The 20,572-nt window shown below is 40.4% G+C and overlaps 1 pseudogene; it reads right to left on the minus strand.

Moving 5' to 3' along the window:
- Positions 1 to 5,456: 5,456 nt before the first annotated feature.
- On the minus strand, positions 5,457 to 7,027 carry LOC102499496 (cytosolic purine 5'-nucleotidase-like; annotated as a pseudogene).
- Between the last annotated feature and the right edge of the window lie 13,545 nt (positions 7,028 to 20,572).

Genomic DNA, 20,572 nt, shown 5'->3' on the forward strand with positions numbered 1-20,572 from the left:
ATATGTTTCCCACTTCAAAAATGTATGAACTACCTAGTATGGTATTAATAAATATTGAATGAACTATGAGAATGAATGAGATAAAACTTCTTTCTGTGTCAGCAGATCTTGTAAAAACCAATACCATAGGACAAAATTTAAGGTTGTTTAATGAGCTTTTATAAGTATTGGTAATTTCAAATTATCTAGTTGATTACATAGGTTCAGGAACAGAGTTTGAAACTATTAATTTGAAAATATTTTTTCATTTCCGTATTATATATTAAAGCCTCTATTACTAACATTTTTTTCCTATAGTCTTAAAAATCTTGGACATGAAGTAAAGTAGCATTAGGTAAGGGGGACAACAAAGTTTTAAAAAGTAAGAGAAAGCCTGTAGAAACTTTGAATATTCTTACATCGTGTCCAGCGCAGCCAAAACGAAGGCCCTAGGGAAACACAAGCGAGCCACAAGGCAAGCAGTGATCTCTAACAGGAAGGCCAGAGGACTTGGCAGTCTTAGAGGAGTGTAGCCAATACAGGCCAATTCTTTGTATATTTATTGAGATGCATTTGCATTTTTGTACCTGCTGAGAGAACAGGAAATTCCGAGAGTGTTTAGGGAACATGCTGAACTCTCGATATGGCCAATGTAGCCACGTGTTCCTATTTTCAGGACAGAGTGAGTACAGTACTTTGTGTTTCCTCATTCTAATATGTACACATTAACCATTTCAAGGTTCGACTGCTCTGCAGTGCCATTAAGTGTTGGTATGTGTTCCTTCTAAAGTTCATATGTTGAAGTTATAACCACCAGCACCTCGAGTTATGACCTCACTTGGAAAGTATGTTTTTGTAGGTGTAATTACTAAAGATAAGGTGATATCAAAATAAGATATGGTTGGGCCAGCCCAATAGCCCAGTGGTTAGAGGAGCCAGATCCACATGGCCATCTGTGTGGTTTGAATCCTAGCTCTGGTGATTTAAAAATTACACTGAACCTATCTGCATATGTGCTCCCAATCCCAGTAACATGGAGAAACTGAGGAAGAGGAATTGTGGCGTAACCACACCCAGGCGTGGGTGCTTTAAGGAGTGCTTTGTCCTTCTTTTTTCTGTCTCTGGTAAGCATACCCCTCCACATTCCCTAGGAAAAAAAAGATGGGAAAGTTTAGGCCCTCGTCCATTATAACTGCTGTCTTTATTAAAGTGGGAATTTTCAACACACACTCAGAGAATGCCATGTGAAAATTAGGATGGAGACTGAGGTGATCCTTCTACAAGCCAAATGAAGGCCAATGATTGCAAGAAACCTAGGGGACAAGCTTGAAATAGATTCTTCTTCACCACCCTCATAGGAAACCAATCTTGTAAGTACCTTCATTTTAGATTTCTGCCTCCAGAACTCTAAGAAAATAAAATTCTATTGTTTAAGTCATCCAGTTTGCAGTTTTTTGTTAGAGTAGTCCTAGCCAACTAATACACATAACTAGCTACATTACTTATTTTCTAAGAATGAAGAAGACTGAGGGCCTTTGTAAAGAAAGGTGTCATGATTGGAGCTAATCTGGCAGTTAATAAAGAATATACAGGTCTGGAAGGTGGCATGATGGTTAAGGGTGCTGGGCTCCCACATGCCTGACCAAGGTTCAAGTCCCAGACCTAGTGGCTTGCTTTCTCACTTTCTCTCTCTGTCTCTCTTCTCTTTCTCTCTCTCCCTCTCTGGTCAAATTTAAATAAATAAAAGTTAAATTAAAAATAATACTTAAAAATAAGAATATACTAGAGGAGGGGAGGGAAAAGGCATGGAGATTAGTTTAGAAAATTTTACAGTGAGGCCAGCAGATGGTGTAGCAGTTATATCACTGAACTCCCACATGACCCACCATGGTTCGAGTCCTGGACCCAGTGGCTTGAAAACCATACCAAGCACAGTAATAATGAGCAATATGCTTACCTAGAACTATGGCATTGACAATAATAGTCTGTCTAAAAATCATTACAGAATATCTCACATTCTCTTTATTAGCGATAATGATCTGTTGTATGTGATAGTTAAATTTTAGATGGAGAGTTAACCAGCCATAGTGCTACAATATTCCACAATGCTGAGGCCACACTGGAAGAACCCAGGCTTACGTGCAAGGTCTCCCTTTGTACACCAGGCACACATGCCTATGATCTCAGCTGGCTGAAGCCAGGCGTTGGGTTGCAAAGTGAAGACCCTGTTGTCTTTGTCCACTCACCCCCAGGGATGCAAAGATAGTTCAACAAACTAAATAACTCAAAGACTTAAGTGTAAGATCCCAAATTATGTAAATATTAGAAGAAAACGCAATGGAAATGCTCCAGAACATACACCAGAATAAATGTGGTACAGCTCATCAACAGAGTAAACGACAAAAACTGATCACCTCAATAAGGGCATGAAATGCAGTTGGTAAAATTTAACATCCCTTTGATAAAAATCCCCAACAAATTAGGTGTAAAAGAAACATACCTCAATACAATAAAGGCCATATATGACAAACCCACAGCTGGCATTATATTGAATGGGGAAAAGTTTAAGTCTTTTTTTATCTAAGAACTGGAACAAAACAAAGAAACCCACTTTTATCATTTCTACATAGTGCTAGATATCCTAGCTAGGACAGTTAGGCAAGAGAATGAAGTAAAAGTCATCCAACTCAGAAGGGAGAAAGTCAAGTCGTTCCTATGTGCAGATGGCATGATCTGATATACAGATAAACCTAAAGAACTTACCAAAAATTCTTTGAACTCATAAGTGAATTCAGTAAAACAGCAGGATACAAAATCAACATATAATATCTAGTATCATTTCTACATAACAATAAAGGAGTAACTGAAAAATAAGCAGGCAGTCCCATTTACAATAACTACAAACAAACAAACAAACAAACAAAACCCACAACAAACAAAACCCCTGGGAATACATTTAACCAAGATATACCTTACAATGAAAGCTACAGAACATTGATGAAAAAAATTGAAGACAAAAAAACGGAATGACATCGCGTATTCTTAGATTGGAACAATTAATATTTTTAAAATATTCATATTACCCAAAGCAATCTACTGATTTAATAAGATAACAAAAATTTCAATGGGCTTTCCCCGTAATGCAGTGGTTAAACACTCTGCAGAGGAAGCCAAATTCTACATAGTAACCAGCGTTCAAGTCCCACCCTGGCAGCTTGAAAAATATACCAGGCATATACACATGTGCCAGGACCCTGAGGGGATGGAGAATTGGAGAAATCAAAGTATTGCAGTGTGACTAGGTTGGGAAGTACCATCTTTTTCTCTCTTGCCTGCATATGCACGTGCACCCTCTAGCAACACAGAACAAAACAAAACAGTCCCCCGGCCCTCACAAAATCACAAAGCTAGAGGCATCACACTACCTGACTTCAAAATATACTAAATATATAAAGCTATAGTAATCAAACAGTATGGCACTAGCATAAAAACAAACACAAAGACCAGTGGCACAGAATAGAGAAAGCAGAAATCTACATATTTATAGTCAATTGATCTTTGGCAAAGTTTCCAAGAATGCAATGGGGAAAGTATAATCGCCAGTCTTTTATATCACTGTTCTAATAAATGATGCTGAGAAATTGGATATACATATGCAAAAGGATGAGATTAGACACTGATTTCACACCATATACAAAAATCAACTCAACATGGATTAAAGACTTAAGTATAAGACCTGAAAGTATGAAACTACTAGAAGAAAACGTGGAGGAAAATCTTTACATTGATCTGGATAATGATTTTTTGCATTACTTGAAAAGCACAGGGAACACAGCTGATTCCATAGCACAACATGCATTGCTCAAGAGGCTAGATCTCTCATGGGAACTGTGGTTCAGGTCTTTTGTCCCATCAGCCTGAAATGCTCTGGGCTTGTGCATGAGTACCCAAGATCCGATGGGCTGGAGGACTGGAGGAAGACAATGGTGTGTCCACATCCTGTGGAGATTGCTTCTCTCTGTCTTTCTGTGTCTCTCAATCTCACATGAGCTCACATGCACTCTATGATGAATGTGAGGGGAGGATGAAGCTCAGGAAACAAGCAAAAATAGATAAATGAGATTGCATCAAACCAAAAAGCTTTTGCACAGCAAAGAAGACAACAGAGTGAAGAGAAAGCCTATAGCATGAGAGAAAAATGTTTGCAAAATGTATATGTGATAAGGGATTAATATCCAAATATATAAAAAACTCAGTAGCAAGAAATAACTCAGTTTAAAAATGTACAAAGATCCTGAATAGACATTTTTCTGAAAATGAAAACATAAAACCCCTCAACAGATACGTGGAAAAATACTGAAAAATGTGTCATCAGAGATACAAACCAAAAGCATCATAAGATTTTACCTCACACTTGTTAGAATGACTATTATCAAAAAGATGAAAAAAATAAAATTAAGAAGCAAGTATTAGTGAAGATGTGGAGAAAAGGGAATAATTGTTTGCTTCTGATGGAAGTGTGAGTTGGTATACCCACGATGAATTTCCTAAAAAGTTTTAAATAGAACTAACCTATGATGTAGAAATCTGATTTCTGGGTATACACATGGGAACTTCAACAATTCATGAAAAAATGGGGACCAGCAGTTAGCGAGCGTAATAGCTATGTCACTGGACTCCCATGTCGTCGACCGCGGTTCGGGTCCCGGACCCAGTGGCTTAAACTCACGCTGGGCGCGTGTGTATGCATGCCCAAGATCCCAAGAGGAGAATGAAGGAGAAGGGATTGCAGTATGGCCATCCCCCCTGGAGGGTGATTTCTTGCTTTCTGTCTCTCTGTCTCTCTCTGTCTTTGTGGCGAGCGCATGCACCCAATAAGAAAAACCTCTCCAAAAAAAAAAATTATGAAAAATTATATTAAAGTGCAAGTTTATTTTGGTGCAAGAAACTGTAATCTAAACATAAGGTTTTTTTTTTTTTTTTGAGTGAGCAATATATTTCTCCACTGATACACAACTCTGTAATGTACTGAAAAAGTTTTGGAATAACAGCATGATTTATAACATTACAACACTTTTGAATCACCTTTTCCCATCATCCTCTTTGTTCCACTGAGACCCTTCACCTCTTGTACTACGGTATACAATGAGATATTGATGATGACAAAAGACAAGGAAATAGTGTCACAAGCTACAATGGAGCCATCTGCATGCAGTTCAGCATAACTTTACCCTTACTTTCTTCAAATACAGACTCCATTACAATTTTGAACAATCCGTATGCTACAAATGTACAGAACTAAAATGAGTATCTCTGTATGACTAGAATATTTTAAAGTCTTCAGAAACTTCCTAAAAGTACCTTTGATGGATTCATTTCCCCTCCCCTCCAGCAGAACCCAAACAGGGACATCCTTTGAGCCTATGAGTCCTGCCACAACTTGTTTACTGTTTTAGTGTTCAGGATTTAGGTTCTCCTTATTCCTCCTCCTCTTCATCACCATCTTCAGCATGGCAGTGTGCAATGGACCAGTGGGAAGTGGTTGGGAGATTTAATGTCACTAATTGACTGTCAATTGGTGCTGCTTGTAGTCAGTGTCTTTAAAAAGCACTGATGTGCAGTTCTGGATGGCAAGGGGGGGGACTCCATCTCATTGATACCTACATGTTGTTGTTCCACCGTTGATTCATGAGCCATCAGGACGTGGGCAGCTCTGAAGAGTAGCTGAACCACTTGGTGAACAGTAGCAGGTTGATGAACAATGCAGAGTAGAGATGAGCATATCGCATCACTTGACTGACAAGGTCTGCTGGGAGCCACCGTGGAACAGGCTCCCGATCATCCCTTAGTATGTGTCCATGTCATGAGTGACTTTCTTAATATGTCTCTGGATGGAACTAATGTCTGGGCCTCATTACTACCACTGTCAAGGTCCTTGTAAAAGTTCAGTCAAGAAAATATCCAAGCTCTGAAGCTCTTCAAAAAGGACACTCTTGTCTGTCCAGACATGCAGCTCTTGCACAAGTTCAGGAATCACCAAGAAAGTCTGCTACCCTTGCTGTTTCTTTTATTTTAAAATGTCCTCAAAAACGTGATCTCCAATATACAAAACGTCTTTGCCCTTGGCTCCCAATAGATCACAGATTGTATCAGATGAACCTCCTGAGAACACAATGCAGTGCTGTAGAGGGCCTGAGTAGGTACCAGTTTCCAAGTACTGTAGAGGGCCTGAGTAGGTACCAGTTTCCAGCTTGTCAGTTTTAGTATCCACTTGACGCAGTACTGTTCCTTCCCCAAAGGAAAAAGGGGTGTTCAGGCATCCACCAAGATCAAGTGAAAGTAGGACTGCTATGGTCAATGGGAGCTACCAGGCTTGGGGCCACGTGAGAAATCAAACATGTAAGTCATAATTTTATCTGCATTTTATAGTCACTGTTGGTGACAAGAAATACTTTCCTACTTCCTTCATCCAGCTCAGAGGCAAAGGAACCCTTGTAATGAACTCAGTCAGCAGCACTTCTGACATCCTGGAACTTACTCTGGTAGGACATGAAGAGGTCCCTATTTTTAAATCCTGGTTCACAGCTGGTATATCTTTGACAATTAGTAAAAATATTTACTAGGCAGGCCAACAGGTAGGTCTCTGGTAGATTGAACAGTGTGTTCATAATATAAAATCTTTCAGTGTCATCTCATTGGATAAACTTAGTTGGATACTGCTCTCTAGTTTCTGATCCCTTTCTGAAGTTACATCCATGTGCACAGACCAAGAGGTTTCTATAGGCATCAACTTTCAAAAGATTTCCATATAGTGTGCCAAGACAAGCCCCCTAGTAGGAAATATGGCATCGTATGCAAAGCTGAGCAGCTCCTGGGGCTAGCCAGTAGGAACTAATGTCTCCACAGTGAGCTCAAACCCAGGGGGGGTTGGGGAGGGGGACTCATACTCCTGGGACTTGTACACAGCAAGGGTGGAATCCATATCAAAGCCAAAACACTTAATTTTTTCCCATGGCTAAACATGGGTTCACAAACACCCGATGATAGGCTTCTCATCAATACTTATTCAGGGTATGCTTATCCTTGTTAGCAGGCATATCTGTTGCATTCTTAACCGATCACTCTGAGAGGTTGACTTTTTATTATAGTTGGATGATGAATTCGGCCCTGTCGCACGGCAGCAACTCCAGCGTGTGACTCAACACAAGGCTTTTGTTAATGTATTTTATGTGTTTTCTGAAGCCTCGTTGTATTTGAAGGAACTGAAAACAGCATCTTGAAGAGATATCTGCACTCTTATGTTTATTGTGGAATGTTTCGCAATAGCCCAGATATGATGGAATTGACCCAACAGTGGATACTTGTAACAGCTGTCATGTACATTTATTTTTTTTTTGCAAATTATAGGCAATTTATAATGAAAACTGTTTTTATTTTGTGACAAATAGCTCATCAAGTTATTCAAATAAAATACCGATCTTACTACATCAAATCCAAACATATGAATGCAGATATTCTAAAGAGATTTATAAAAGAATTATTTTTATTTAACTTTATTATTATTTTATTTTATTTTTCATTTTAACCAGAGAGAGAGAGAGAGAGAGAAAAGGAAAGTGACAAACCAAGCTGCCAGGTCTGGAACTTGAACTGTGATTGGCCATGTGGGAGTCCAGCACCCTTAACCACCACGGCACTTGCCAGCCCCCCAAAGAGAGATTTTAAGTAAGAAATACTAATTATCTTTTAAAAGTTTATGGAAAGTATGAATTATGAAAAATTATGCATGGTTTTCCAACCAAAGTAAACTTATATATTGATTATGTGTATATGTATATGTATGTGTGTGTGTATAATTTGAACTTTTTGGCAGTTCAGAGAGAGCCAATCACAGAGAGTCCTCTTTGTCTAAACCCTGTCCTGTCCTAAGGACAACTGACCTCAGTTCCTGTGTATGTGCTCCTTGAGCACTCCAGCTGTTCATTTGCTCTTTGGGAACAAACTGAAAAGATTGGAAGATATCCTTCAGGTGAATAGGGGCACGTCCCTGGCTTGAAGGTCGTAACCTATAGGGAGGGGCATTCACTAGAGTAAGACACAGTCTAGCTCCCAAGCAAAGGGTCCAGAGTGGGGTCTTAAGGAAAGTTTTCTATAAGATAAATAATGAAATTTTAACCAGATAAGCTGGTGGGATGATGCTTAAGGCAGTAGGACCCCACATGCAGACAGTATGGTTCAAGTCTCAGACCTGGCAACATGAAAAACATGCTGGGTGCATGTGCATGAGTGCCCAAAATTCTAAGAGGAGTATAGAGGAGAACGGATTTTGGTGTGGCCATCCCTCTCTGGAATGCTTTCTCACTTCCCTTCTGTTTCTTTCTCTGTTGAGTGCATATACCCTATTCTAAATTGGAAAAAAAAATGATAATTTTAACTAAAAACAAATCCAGAAATGTCTTTATGAGGTTTTGTATGCCACCTTGTGGTATTTTTATGAATACTTAAAAACATGTTACAGAAGGAAATGAAGATTCTAAGCTACAATAAAGGAAAAAAATCTATTCTGAATGAGAATAATTTCATTGTTTGAAAAGGTATTTTTAAATATTATGATTAACATTTTGAGTGTAAAATGTTACACTCAAAAAAGTGTAAAATGTCACACTTTTTTTATACTGTCATCTAAAGAGGATATTTCTCAAAGATTTATAAATGAAAACTTAGTATATTTTTAGTTATGGGATTTATTCATCACTCAAAGAATCTATGTATGGCAGTGGTGCAGCAGTAATGGAGCTGGACCCACTGGGTTCACAGCCCTCGACCTCCTTGAGCACATCAGGTGCACACATGCCTGTGATCTGGGCCAGCTGAGACTGGGGTAGGATCACAGCATGGAGACTTAGAGAGTACCTCTGTCTCTTTCTCTATGTCTCTCTCCCTTTCTCATGGAAGAAATAAGAAAACAAACTTTAAAAAAACAATCATTGAACATCTGTGGTTCAGGTAGCATTCTGGAACTAAGCTTAATTGGTTACAAAAAAAAAAATCTCGTCCCTCTTAGAAATTATATTTCATTTGGATAGTGAATAATGACTAGTAGTTCTTATGAATACACTTCTTCAGTAAATTTGGTCTTAAAATTCTACTGATAATATTTTGCACATCATCTGTTGGCATCACTGTCTTGAGCCTTGAAAACATAAGTAGTGTGTTCTGCTTGTTTTTTGGCTATGTGGAAGCTGTAACAACATTTTGTTCAGAGGCCTAAACCTGATAGACCACTTTCAGTTTTAGGGATTTTAACCCTTGTAATTGATCATAAGAGCCCAAATAAGTATCTTAAAAATGGATTAATTTTGGGCCAGCAGGTGCCATGGAGGTTAAGGCACTGGCCAGCTAGACGGTTGAAGTCCCAGACTCCACGGCTTGAAAATCACCCAGTCAGGAGCCAGCAGGTGGCATAGTGGTTAAGGCACTGAACTTCCATAGGATCGACCATGATTTGAGTCCCAGGCCAGTCAGCTTGAAACTCACACTGACCGCATATGCATAGGTGCCCAAAATCCCAGGAGGGGAGGGGAGGAGAAGTGATTCCAGCATGGCCATTCCCCCTGAGGGAATGATTTCTTGCTTTCTCTTTGTCTGTCTTTGGTAAGTGCACGTACTCTATAGCAAAAATCTGTCTTGAAAAAAAAAAAAAAATCATCCAGCATGTGTGCCCAAAATCTCGAGAGGGACTGGAGAAGAGATTGTGGTGTGTGCATTCCCCACTGCCCCGCCAGGGTGATTTCTCACTTTCTCTGTGTCTCTCTGCCCAGCACACACGCCCTGTAACAAAAACAAAACAAACTTAAATCTTTTGCTTCTGTAAGTACATTTATAATAGAGAGAGAAATGTTAGTTTTGTGCAGTGTAACAACTAATATTAAGAAGGCAGGGATTAACTAAATATCACCAACTTAAAATGTATTTAAGTTGAGGTTGAGGCCTAGGCCAAGCTCTGCATCCTCCAATCCCTTAATGTCCTCCTCACCCCTTCTCTTCCTTATTCATCTCCATTAATTTGCTTTCTTCATTTACCTACCTCTGACTTTAGAAGTTAAGGAATATTGGACTCAGAGGACTTTCGTCTTTTTTTTTTTTTTTGGAGAGATTTTCGCTATAGGGTGCTTGCGCTCGCCAGACAGAGACATAGAGACAGAAAGCGAGAAATCATCCCCCAGGGGGGATGGTCACGCCGCAATCCTTTCTCCTCCATTCTCCTCTCGGGATCTTGGGCACGCACACACACGCGCCCGGCGTGAATTCTAAGCCACCGGGTCCGGGACGCGAACCGCAGTCGACTATGTGGGAGTCCAGCGACATAGCCATTACGCTAACTGCTGGTTCCCCAGAGGACTTTCTTTATCTGACTGCTTTGCTGTCCAGACTTTGAAGGGTCTTGTGAGGATAGTCCATTCTTTGGGCTTATGGGTAGGTTGAGAGGACCAGATAGCACATGACAAGCTCATTCCTCTTGCTTATACCCACATGAAGCTTCTGTTAGTTCTGAGAGAAGAGGTTCCAGGAGTAAAAGTGGAGAATGCTGGAAAGGATAAGGGAAAGGAAATTTGGATTCTCTTCTCTCTTTCCACTCTTACACTTTCGTGTAATGAGTCAAGGATGGGAAAAAGGCAAATATACAGGAAACAAGAAATGGAGAATTATTTGTTGACAATAACACATGTCAATGTGCTTGATTGAGCCAATATACAGTGTATTCTGGATGGAAAAATCTCATTTTGTAGCTGTGATGATGTACAGTGAATGAATGTAAATTTTTTAAAAAGTTAAAAAAAAAGAGATGTAGAATACCCCCAAAAAAATAATAATAAAAAAGTGAGCAGTTCTGTTTTTCCAGTATCATGTTTTCTTATTGCAGAGTAATATGTAAACTACAACCTCTGGGTTTCTGGACAGTATTTTATTCTGAATTTCTGCTCTCTCCAGTTAAGATTTCATCCTTAGTAATATATTCATACATTATTCACTTTTCAATTTTATATGGTCAATAAACATGGTGATAAAATTATCATAGTGACGAATTATGTGACTTGCTCATGGCTGAAAACAAATCAGTGATAAATCTGCCTATGCTTTAAGAATGGAATTTAGAGTCAGTCTTCTGTCTTCTGTTAATTCATATTGAGCACCAAATTTATTTAATAATCACTAACTTTACCTGAGGATAAAATGACTTTTAAAAACTGAATATAAGGGGACCAGCAGTTAGTGTAATGGCTATGTCACTGGACTCCCACGTGGTCGTGGTTCGCGTCCCGGACCCAGTGGCTTAAAACTCACGCCAGGCGTATGTGTGTGCGTGCCCAAGATCCCGAGAGGAGAATGGAGGAGAAGGAATTGCGACGTGGCCATCCCCCTAGAGGGTGATTTCTTGCTTTCTGTCTCTCTCCGTCTTTCTGACGAGTGCACGCGCCCTATAGCAAAAACCTCTCCAAAAATAAATAAATAAATAAACAATGTAAGAAAGGCATAATATCTAGAATATACAAAGAATTCCTATAACCCAACACACCAAAATATAAACAATTCTTTTTTTTTTTGAGCGTTTTTTGCTGTAGGGTGCATGCACTGGCCAGACAGAGAGACAGAAAGCAAGAAATCACCCTCCAGGGGGGATGGCCATGCTGCAATTCCTTCTCCATTCTCCTCTCGGGATCTTGGGCATGCACGCACATGCGCCCAGCATGAGTTTTAAGCCACCAGGTCTGGGTCGTGAACCACGGTTGACTACACAGGAGTCCAGCGACATAGTCATTACGCTAACTGCTGGTCCCATAAACAATTCAGTTTTGAAAGGACAAAGAACTTCACTAGATATTTCTCCAAAGAAGATATACAAATCACTAATAAGCACATAAAAAATGCTTAAAATCATTAGTCATTGGCAAATGCAAATCGAAACCACAGTGAGGTATTACTTCACACCTACTACCATGGCTATAATAACATACAAAAAAAAAAGAGAGAGATAACGAATACAGGCTAGGATGTGGAGAAATTGGAAACCTCATAAATTGCTGATAGAAAATTAGAACGGAGTGACTATTATGGAAAATAGCTTCACTGTTCATCAAAAAGGTAAGCCTAGAATTGCCACATGATCCAGCAATTCTACTCCTTGATATGTACCCCAAGAGTTGACAGCTGGGCCTAAACAGATATTTGTATGTCAGTATTTACTGCAGCATTATTCACAATAGTCAAAAGTTGAAAACAATCCAAATGTCCATCACCAGATGAATGGACAAGCAAAATGAATACATACATATAGGTATATCAATGGAATATTATTCAGCCATGAAACAGAATGATATTCAAGGCCCTATATCCTAATGATTAAGGGTGTAAGGTCCCACATGGCCAACTGTGGATCAAATCCCAGCCCCAGAGGTTGCTAGGGAGAAATAAAGAGAAATGGCAAGGGAATAGAGAGGGAGGGAGAGAAAGCATTCTTATCGAAGTGTGATCTTGCCCCAGTCCCATTTCCATTTCTCCATCCTGTTGGGATTTTGGTCACACATACACACACACACACACACACACACACACACAGACACACACACTCACAAGCACGTTTTTCAAGCCATTAGGGCCAGGATTCAAATCCTGTAGTCAGCCATGTGAGAAATTTTAACCCTTGTAATTGATCATAAGATCCCAAATAAGCATTTTAACAATGAATTAATTTTGGGCCAGCAGTTGCCATGGAGGTTAAGGCACGAGCTGGCTAGACAGTTGAAGTCCCAGACTCCACAGACATCAGAACTGGTCCTGTATACTTTAAATGATAATTTTTATGTATGTATTTTACAACTAAAAGAAATAGTAATGTAATACACCAGAAATCTATTAGATTATAAGCTGTTTTAAAGACTTTCTGGAGCCCACCCACAGTGGTACAAGAGGTAGAGCACTGCTACATGAGGCTGGTCACATGGGAGGTCTAGGTTCAGATTCAAGACCAACCTAAACAGGCTGGGTACAGAAAAGGGAAAAAGTGAGAAAGGATCCTCCCCCCACATTGGGGACGGTCATGCTACAATTGCATCCCCATTTCTACCTCCTTTCAGGATTTTGGACAAACACACCCATAGTATTTTGCAAGCCACCTGGTCTAGTACTTGAACCATGTAGTCAACCATGTGGGATCCAGCTATCTTAACCATCATGCCACCAGCTGGCCCTAGTTATTATTTCTTTTTCTTTTCTTTTTAAAGTAATTATTTTATTTAACTTTATTATTATTTTTTAGTTGAACCAGAGAGGGACAGAGTGAGTGAACAAGCAAGAGAGAGAGAGAGAGAAGGAAAATGATAAAGAAACCACCAGGTCTGGGATTCGAACCACAGCCACATGGGAGTCCAGCACCCTTAACCACCATGCCACCTGTTGTCCCCTGCCCCAGTCATTATTTCTTAGAAATTGTTTTTGCTCTTTTCTTTTCCTGCCTTTTTGTAATCCTCTTATCCATGTATTGCTGTGCTTAACATGCCGTATTTCTCTGAAACTGTTCATTTTACTTTATTTTGCTTTCCTCTCTGTACCTCAGATTGTATAATCTTTATTGATTCATCTTCAGGTTTGCTGATTCTTTCTTTTCCAGCTCAAAGCAACTGTTTAGCCCATCTAGTGAATTTTTTATTGACATTTTTGCACTTTTTTATTGAAGTTTTTACACACTCTACACTTTGTTTTTGAATTTAAAAGATCTATCACCTTTTCAATATTCTCTCTTTAATGAGATATAGTCACCATACCTTCTTTTAATTCTTTTAATACTTCAAATTCTGTCCTTTTCAGCTATCTCATCAACGGAGTCAGTTCTTTTACATTCTCTTGTGATCTGATGGTTTCTCCATTGAGTCAGCATTTCTTTTGAAATATCTCATGCCATCCTTTCTAGTTACTTCCCACTGTCACCCTCCAAGATCATGTTACTTCAAAAACTTAGGCTTCCTAACTCCAGACATTCCCAAACCTCTTCCAATGGAGACTTATGTCCATTGCCACATTCAGTTCCTTAATTAATTGTTTCTTTTCTTTTCTTTCTTTCTTTTTTTTTTTTGAGAGAGAGATTTTTGCTATAGGACATGTGTGCTTGCAGGAGAGACAGAGAGAGAAAGCAAGAAATTGACACACACACCCCCCCCCCATGGCCACATTCCTATCCATTCTCCTCCTGGGATTTTGGGTATGCATGCACATATGCCCAGTGTGAGTTTCAAGTCTCTGAGTCTTGGACTCAAATCCCAGTTGGCCATGTGGGAGTTCAGCACCTTAACCACTATGCTAGAAGCTGACCTCCTTAATTAGTATTTTGCTTTCGTCAATACCCATTGAAAAAAAATGTAATGATCCCTGCTTTCTATTACATAAACAAATGAAAACCCAAAACAACCTTTCACAATATCTACTCTACCCTGAACCTACAAAATAGTATTTTATTGTTTTCCAGCATAATCTATTCTCTTTATAAGGGTAACATTCCATGGATTTATTTTGTTCACATTAATTTATGCTTCTGTCCTTTATTCATAATTTGAAATCTCTTCATCTTTATTTTACCAGTCTACTTCTTATCTTGCTCATATTTAGGTGCTCAGCTCAAACTGTCTGTCAGAAAATTTTACCTGACAACTCAAATCTTCACAGTTTTTGAGTAAAGTAGAGCAGTCATTCTCAGCAATGGATAACATACACTGTTTTTTATGGTTGTCTAGTTGTTTCTTATTTGTTAGTCATTTCTTTTGAGGAAGGCTGTTTTTAAGGACAAAAACCATGTTCTATTTCCAGTTCTGTATAGTACATTATACAGAGCTCAGCATCAGATAGGCAGCTGATTAATATTTATTGTCTAGCTGATTGGTTTAATAACTTAAAAGGCAATTTAATATGGGTCAATATAAATTAGGCCAGAAATCTACTCAGACAGAAAAAACTATACAGTGATATATTAGCATTTAACCTCTTTGACAATCACTGGGTTTTTAAAATGTCCTTTGCGTTTTCATTAGCCAAATTCAGCACACCACAATCATTTTTTGAGGGTGCTATCAGTGACTGTTGGTGGAAAGGACATGGATACTGTCACTATGTGACATCTAATTTCTAGGTATTTTCAAATACTGGAATGTTTGGCATAAAGTAGATATAATGACTGGATGAGTGAAGCATTTTAAATTATTATTCTTGAAGATAGAATTATCATTCATTAAGTCGCCTTTTCTGAGTGCTCATATTTGCACACACTTTTTACCAAATTTGACCACCAGATGTCAGCCATTCACTGTGCTAGTAATAACTACCCTGCATAAAGTCGGTGTGGCTGTCTCCCTCATCTGTTCTTCTCTCTCTTTTACTCCTTCCTGTTATGGAATTAATTGGTTATGGGCTTTTTAATTTATTTTTATAATACGCATATTTATTCTAATCTAGCTAAATATGAAACAAATATACTATTATGAGAAAAATAACATGACAAACTGTTTATATTTTCTGTATACAAATAGTTAAATGATGCTCAGATATTCTACAAACTTCTTTCTGGAATTTAGGTTCTTTTCAGCCTAGTAACTTTGAGACCAATGAAATATTTGTGCCACCTTCATTTTTTTTTTTTTTGAGAGATTTTCACTGTAAGGCGCGTGCGCTCGCCAGACAGACAGAGAGAGACATAGAGACAGAAAGCGAGAACTCCCCCCCCGGGGGGGATGGTCACACCGCAATCCCTTCTCCTCCATTCTCCTCTCGGGATCTTGGACACGCACGCACACGCGCCCGGCGTGAGTTTTAAGCCACCGGGTCCGGGACACGAACCGCGGTCGACTACATGGGAATCCAGCGACATAGCCATTATGCTAACTGCTGGTTCCCTGCCACCTTCATTTTGAAACATAATTTCAACTATCACCCAAGAGCTTCCTCTTCTGGAACTTTGATTAGATTATTATGAATACTCAGGAACTACCTTTTTATTGGATGAGTGTCAGTAAAATAATGAGAAAATGATAAGAGTATTTGATTTTTAGATAAGTTCGAGGTTGATTTTTTAAAGCTAATTAACTCCTACAGAACTATGCAAAGCGAATTATCCACTGCCAACTACTGCCTACAACCTTAGCATTAATTTTCTTTCTGGTTAGTGCCTTATACATTACCACACACATTGTATGATCCCTCACTTCAAACATTTGTCAGGTGTCTGTCTCTACCAGCCATGACAGAACTTGGTGAATTCATGCTTTTATTCCCCCTCCAGACTGTGAGCTACTTGAGGTCTGGGTGCCTAGCAAGTTTCTATCAATTAATAAATTTTATTTTCTAAACATAGACTGTTACCAGCCTGTACCAGTGGTCTAAAAATAATACCATTCCTTTTGCTGCAGATGAGCTCAGAAATGACTGTATAATACTTGGCCAGCCCATGGCTTGGTGGTTAAGAAGGCTGGATCCCACCTGTCTGATGAAGTTCAAGTCCCAGACCCAGTGGCTTGAGAAACATGCCAGGCAAGTGTGCATATACGCCCCAAAGCCCCAAATCCCGTCGAGAGATGGAGGAGAAAGGATTGTGGTGTGACCATGCCACAAGGCGTGTGAGGGATTGCTTTCTCGCTTTCCCTCTGCATCTCTCTCACTCTTGCTTTGTTCTCTTTGTATCTGGTGAGCACATGTGCTCTCTGGCAAACAAAACAAAACATTTAATGCATGTAAGGGAAGTTTCTTCACTTCGAAAGAGTGAGCTCTGAGAGCTGGTAAATAAATCTTTGCAAACCTGGTGTCATTTCTGAAAAAGAAAACACTAGTGTTTTTATGTTTCTCAATCCTTTTGGAGAGGGTTGATACTTACAAAGAACAATACTCTGTTTCCTGAGAATTTGGACTAAGTTGAGATTTTATTACAAGAATAGTATTCTTTTCCATATCCTATTCAATAGAACATTTTAAAAAAATTTTACTAGCAAATTTCAGTATGTTAAGATATATAATAAAATCAAGTGTATCAAATGCACTTAAATCCAAATTCCCTTTTATGGTTTTGAAACCCTTCTTGTTACATCAGCCTGGCTTTTCAACCCATCCACTACTGTTCCTCTGAACTACGCTGAACTCTACCAAGACTAGCCATATTACTAATCCCCTACCATGACAAGCATCTTCTTTTTAATTTTGCCAGAGGGTGCATGCACTCGCTGGAGATGAGAGACAGAGAAAGAGAAAAATGAAAAAGTACCCCCTGAGAGGGATGACCATGGTGATATACCGTCTCTTCCATTTCTCCTTTTGGGATTGAGGGCACTCACACACACATGCCTGGGGTGTTTTTAAGTCCTAGGACCAGGACTCGAACCCCACAGTCATATGGAATCCAGCAGCCCTAACCATCATACCACCAACTGGCCTGACAGGCATTTTCATGTAACCCTCTTCTCCTTTACTCAGATATCACCTTCTTCATGAAGGCCTTCTGCTCGTCAGTGGCATTTGACAGTGTTTTGCACATGCTCCTCTTATGCCTCATCCTATCCATATTTAGAGAATTATTCTAGCTAACCAGAGACTCTGTAGGGCAAAACTGCCTTTCCCATTTCTACTTTGCACATAATGAGACTTCAGGTCTGTTGGCAAATCCTTCTTCACCTTCAGTTTATATAATTTTTGTTGGATTACCTGGAGACATATTTTGTGAGAATTATGGGTGCATTTTTAAGAAAAGATTGCTTATTTATTTATTTGTTTTTGAGAGGAATTTTTTGTTATAGGGTGCATGTGCTTGCTGGAGTGATAGAGAGAGACAAAGAGACAGAAAGTGAGAAATCACCCCCAGGGGATAGCCGCACCATAACCCCTTCTCCTCGGCTCTCTCCTCGGGATTCTGGACATGCATGTACATGCACCCGGCGTGAGTGTCAAGCTGCCAGGTCCAGGACTTGAACTGTAGTTGATCACGTGAGAGTCCAACAATGTAAACTGTATGCCATCTGCTGGTCCCAAGGATCACTTTCTTCTGAATGGAGGCCAAGGACTCCACTGGATAAGGACAAGGCTCTAAAAATATGACACTTACTGATTTCTGTGAATTCCCTGACTTCTGGGAAATGCAATAATACAAGAGAAAATAAACTGTGAATGCTAGAACTGCCTGAAACTAAGCCAACCCAAAGAGACATTGGGGTTATGTGAGCGATCATCTGGACGTGACCTGTTTCCTCTCCAAGTCTAACTCCCTTCTACTGTCTCCCTCGGGGAGCAGCCTCTGGACGAAGCTGTTCTCTGAAGAAAGTGCATGGCCCCAGTAATCAGTTGAGCTGAGGGGATATAATTAGATGTTTATAAAGCTCTGTAAGAGTCCAAGGAGACTAAATGTACCCGAGCTCGCTTCCCATTTGACAGCTATAAAAGTGCTGGCTGCTCTTCATCGAGGCGTAGACTCTTCACTGACCAGCTGCCATCAGGGTCTCTTGTAAGCCAAATACACTAATGTCTTTGCCTGAATGGACAAGTCGATTCCTCCTTTCAACCTCAGTCTTTTTTTTTTTTTTTTAAATAGGGCGTATGTGCTCGCCAGAAAGAGACAGCAGGGTCTCTTGTAAGCCAAATACACTAATGTCTTTGCCTGAATGGACAAGTCGATTCCTCCTTTCAACCTCAGTTTTTTTTGTTGTTGTTGTTTTTAAATAGGGCGTATGTGCTCACCAGAAAGAGAGAGACAGAGACAGAAAGCGAGAAATCACCACCACCACCCCCGGGGGATGGCCACACCGCAGTCCCTTCTTCTCGATTCTCCTCTCGGGATCTTGGGCACGCACGCACACATGCCCAGCATCAGTTTCAGCCACCTGATCCAGGACTCGAACTGCGGTGAACTACATGGGAGTTCAGCTACATAGCCATTACGCCAACTGCTGGTCCCCAGTCTCAGTTTTTAAAATTCTCTGACTGGATGGGTGGAGTATCCAGCCAGAGATTACATTTTAGTTTTCCTCTTGTTTAATAAGACAAGCAAATGAGTGAGTGCACAGGAGATAAAATGGACATGCCCCTAGGACGTAACACTGAGATGCTGTCCTTTTCCACTGTGTCCCCTCTGTGTTCCCATATTGTCCCCAACTTGTCAGACTTTTAGAGGGACTTACTAAATGACAAGCAGGTGTCAGAAATCGCCTTGAATTGTGGAAGGGAGCGTGGCTGGCCAGGATGGTTGAGGCACACGAGGCTCACCAGGGAGTCTGTTTTCTAAAGGAATAGGGAGCCCAGGCAGCCCGAGTCTCTGGTAAAGAAGGGCTGACGTACCTCCGGGTTTTGAAGTGTGAGAGGAAAAGCTCCTAACTCCTGGTTGGTTATGGGAAGGAAGGCAGGAAGAGATTCTGGGTCCAGGAAGCAGATACAAGTATCAACTCTGATGGAGGCTCTTGCGCCAGTTATGTGACGTAAAAGAGCCAACAGCTTGAAAGCACAGCCCCCAGAAACTGGGCGTAGCATTCTGGGCTGGCAGTCTAAATTAGGGCAGCTGGTAAGGGAGCAGCAGTTCTCTTTAGGACCAGTATTTTCAGTGGAGTCAAGAGAACATTCTACAGTAATTTTGGCACCATCTTCAACAGAGACACCACGAGGCAGGAAGCAGCATTCCAGCGAGGTCAAACCTCTACGATGTGCCTGTGCTGCATCTGGGGAGCTGCTAATTCATGCCTTTTGGGACCTTGGGGTTTTGTTTTTTACAGATCCAGAGGAGTAAAATTGGGGGGGGGAGGAGTCAACATTTGAAAGGTCGTTACTTGGTTTTAAGAGAGGCAAAGGACTTGTGCAATTAAGTAGGAAAACCATTATTTAAGAACTCCCTCAAAGTCGGGGAATCGAACAAGGTTCATCAATGGATACTAAAACCACTGGTTAAAATGTTTTCAGGAAGCAGGGTACTCAGAAGGTCTTAGAGCGTTTTCTTTTTAATTTTGCCAGAGGGTGTGTGCACTCGACAGGGAGAGAGAGACAAAGAGAGGCAGAGGGAGAAAGCACCCCCAGGGGGCGTGGTCATGCCTCAGCCCTGTCTCAGGGTGCGTGCACTGGACAGGGAGAGAGAGAGACAAAGAGAAGCAGAGGGAGAAAGCACCCCCAGGAGGCGTGGTCATGCCTCAGCCCTGTCTCCTCCACACCCCCAGGGGGCGTGGTCATGCCTCAGCCCTGTCTCCTCCATTTCTGGCTCCTTTCCTGTGCCGAGTATGATTTGAGCCATCGGAGACCAGGCTTCAACTGCTTTGTTGGCCTTGTGGGATACAGCTCCCTTAGTCACCAGAACATGCAGCGGCCCTCTCAGATTCCTTTCTTCCTATTTTTTATTTTTTATTTGCCAGAGGACACATGTGCTCACTAAAGAGAGACTGGGGTGGCGTGGATGGGAGTCCATAAAGCACTCCCATGGAGGATGGTCACACTGCAATTCCTTCTCCATTTCTCCTACCCTTTAGGATTTTGGACACACATGCACATGTGCCTAGAGAGTTTTTCAAGCTGCCAGGTCCATAACTCGAATGGC

This window comes from Tupaia chinensis, unplaced genomic scaffold (genome assembly GCF_000334495.1).
Source record: "Tupaia chinensis unplaced genomic scaffold, TupChi_1.0 Scaffold000002_1, whole genome shotgun sequence".
In the NCBI taxonomy this organism is placed as follows: domain Eukaryota; kingdom Metazoa; phylum Chordata; class Mammalia; order Scandentia; family Tupaiidae; genus Tupaia; species Tupaia belangeri.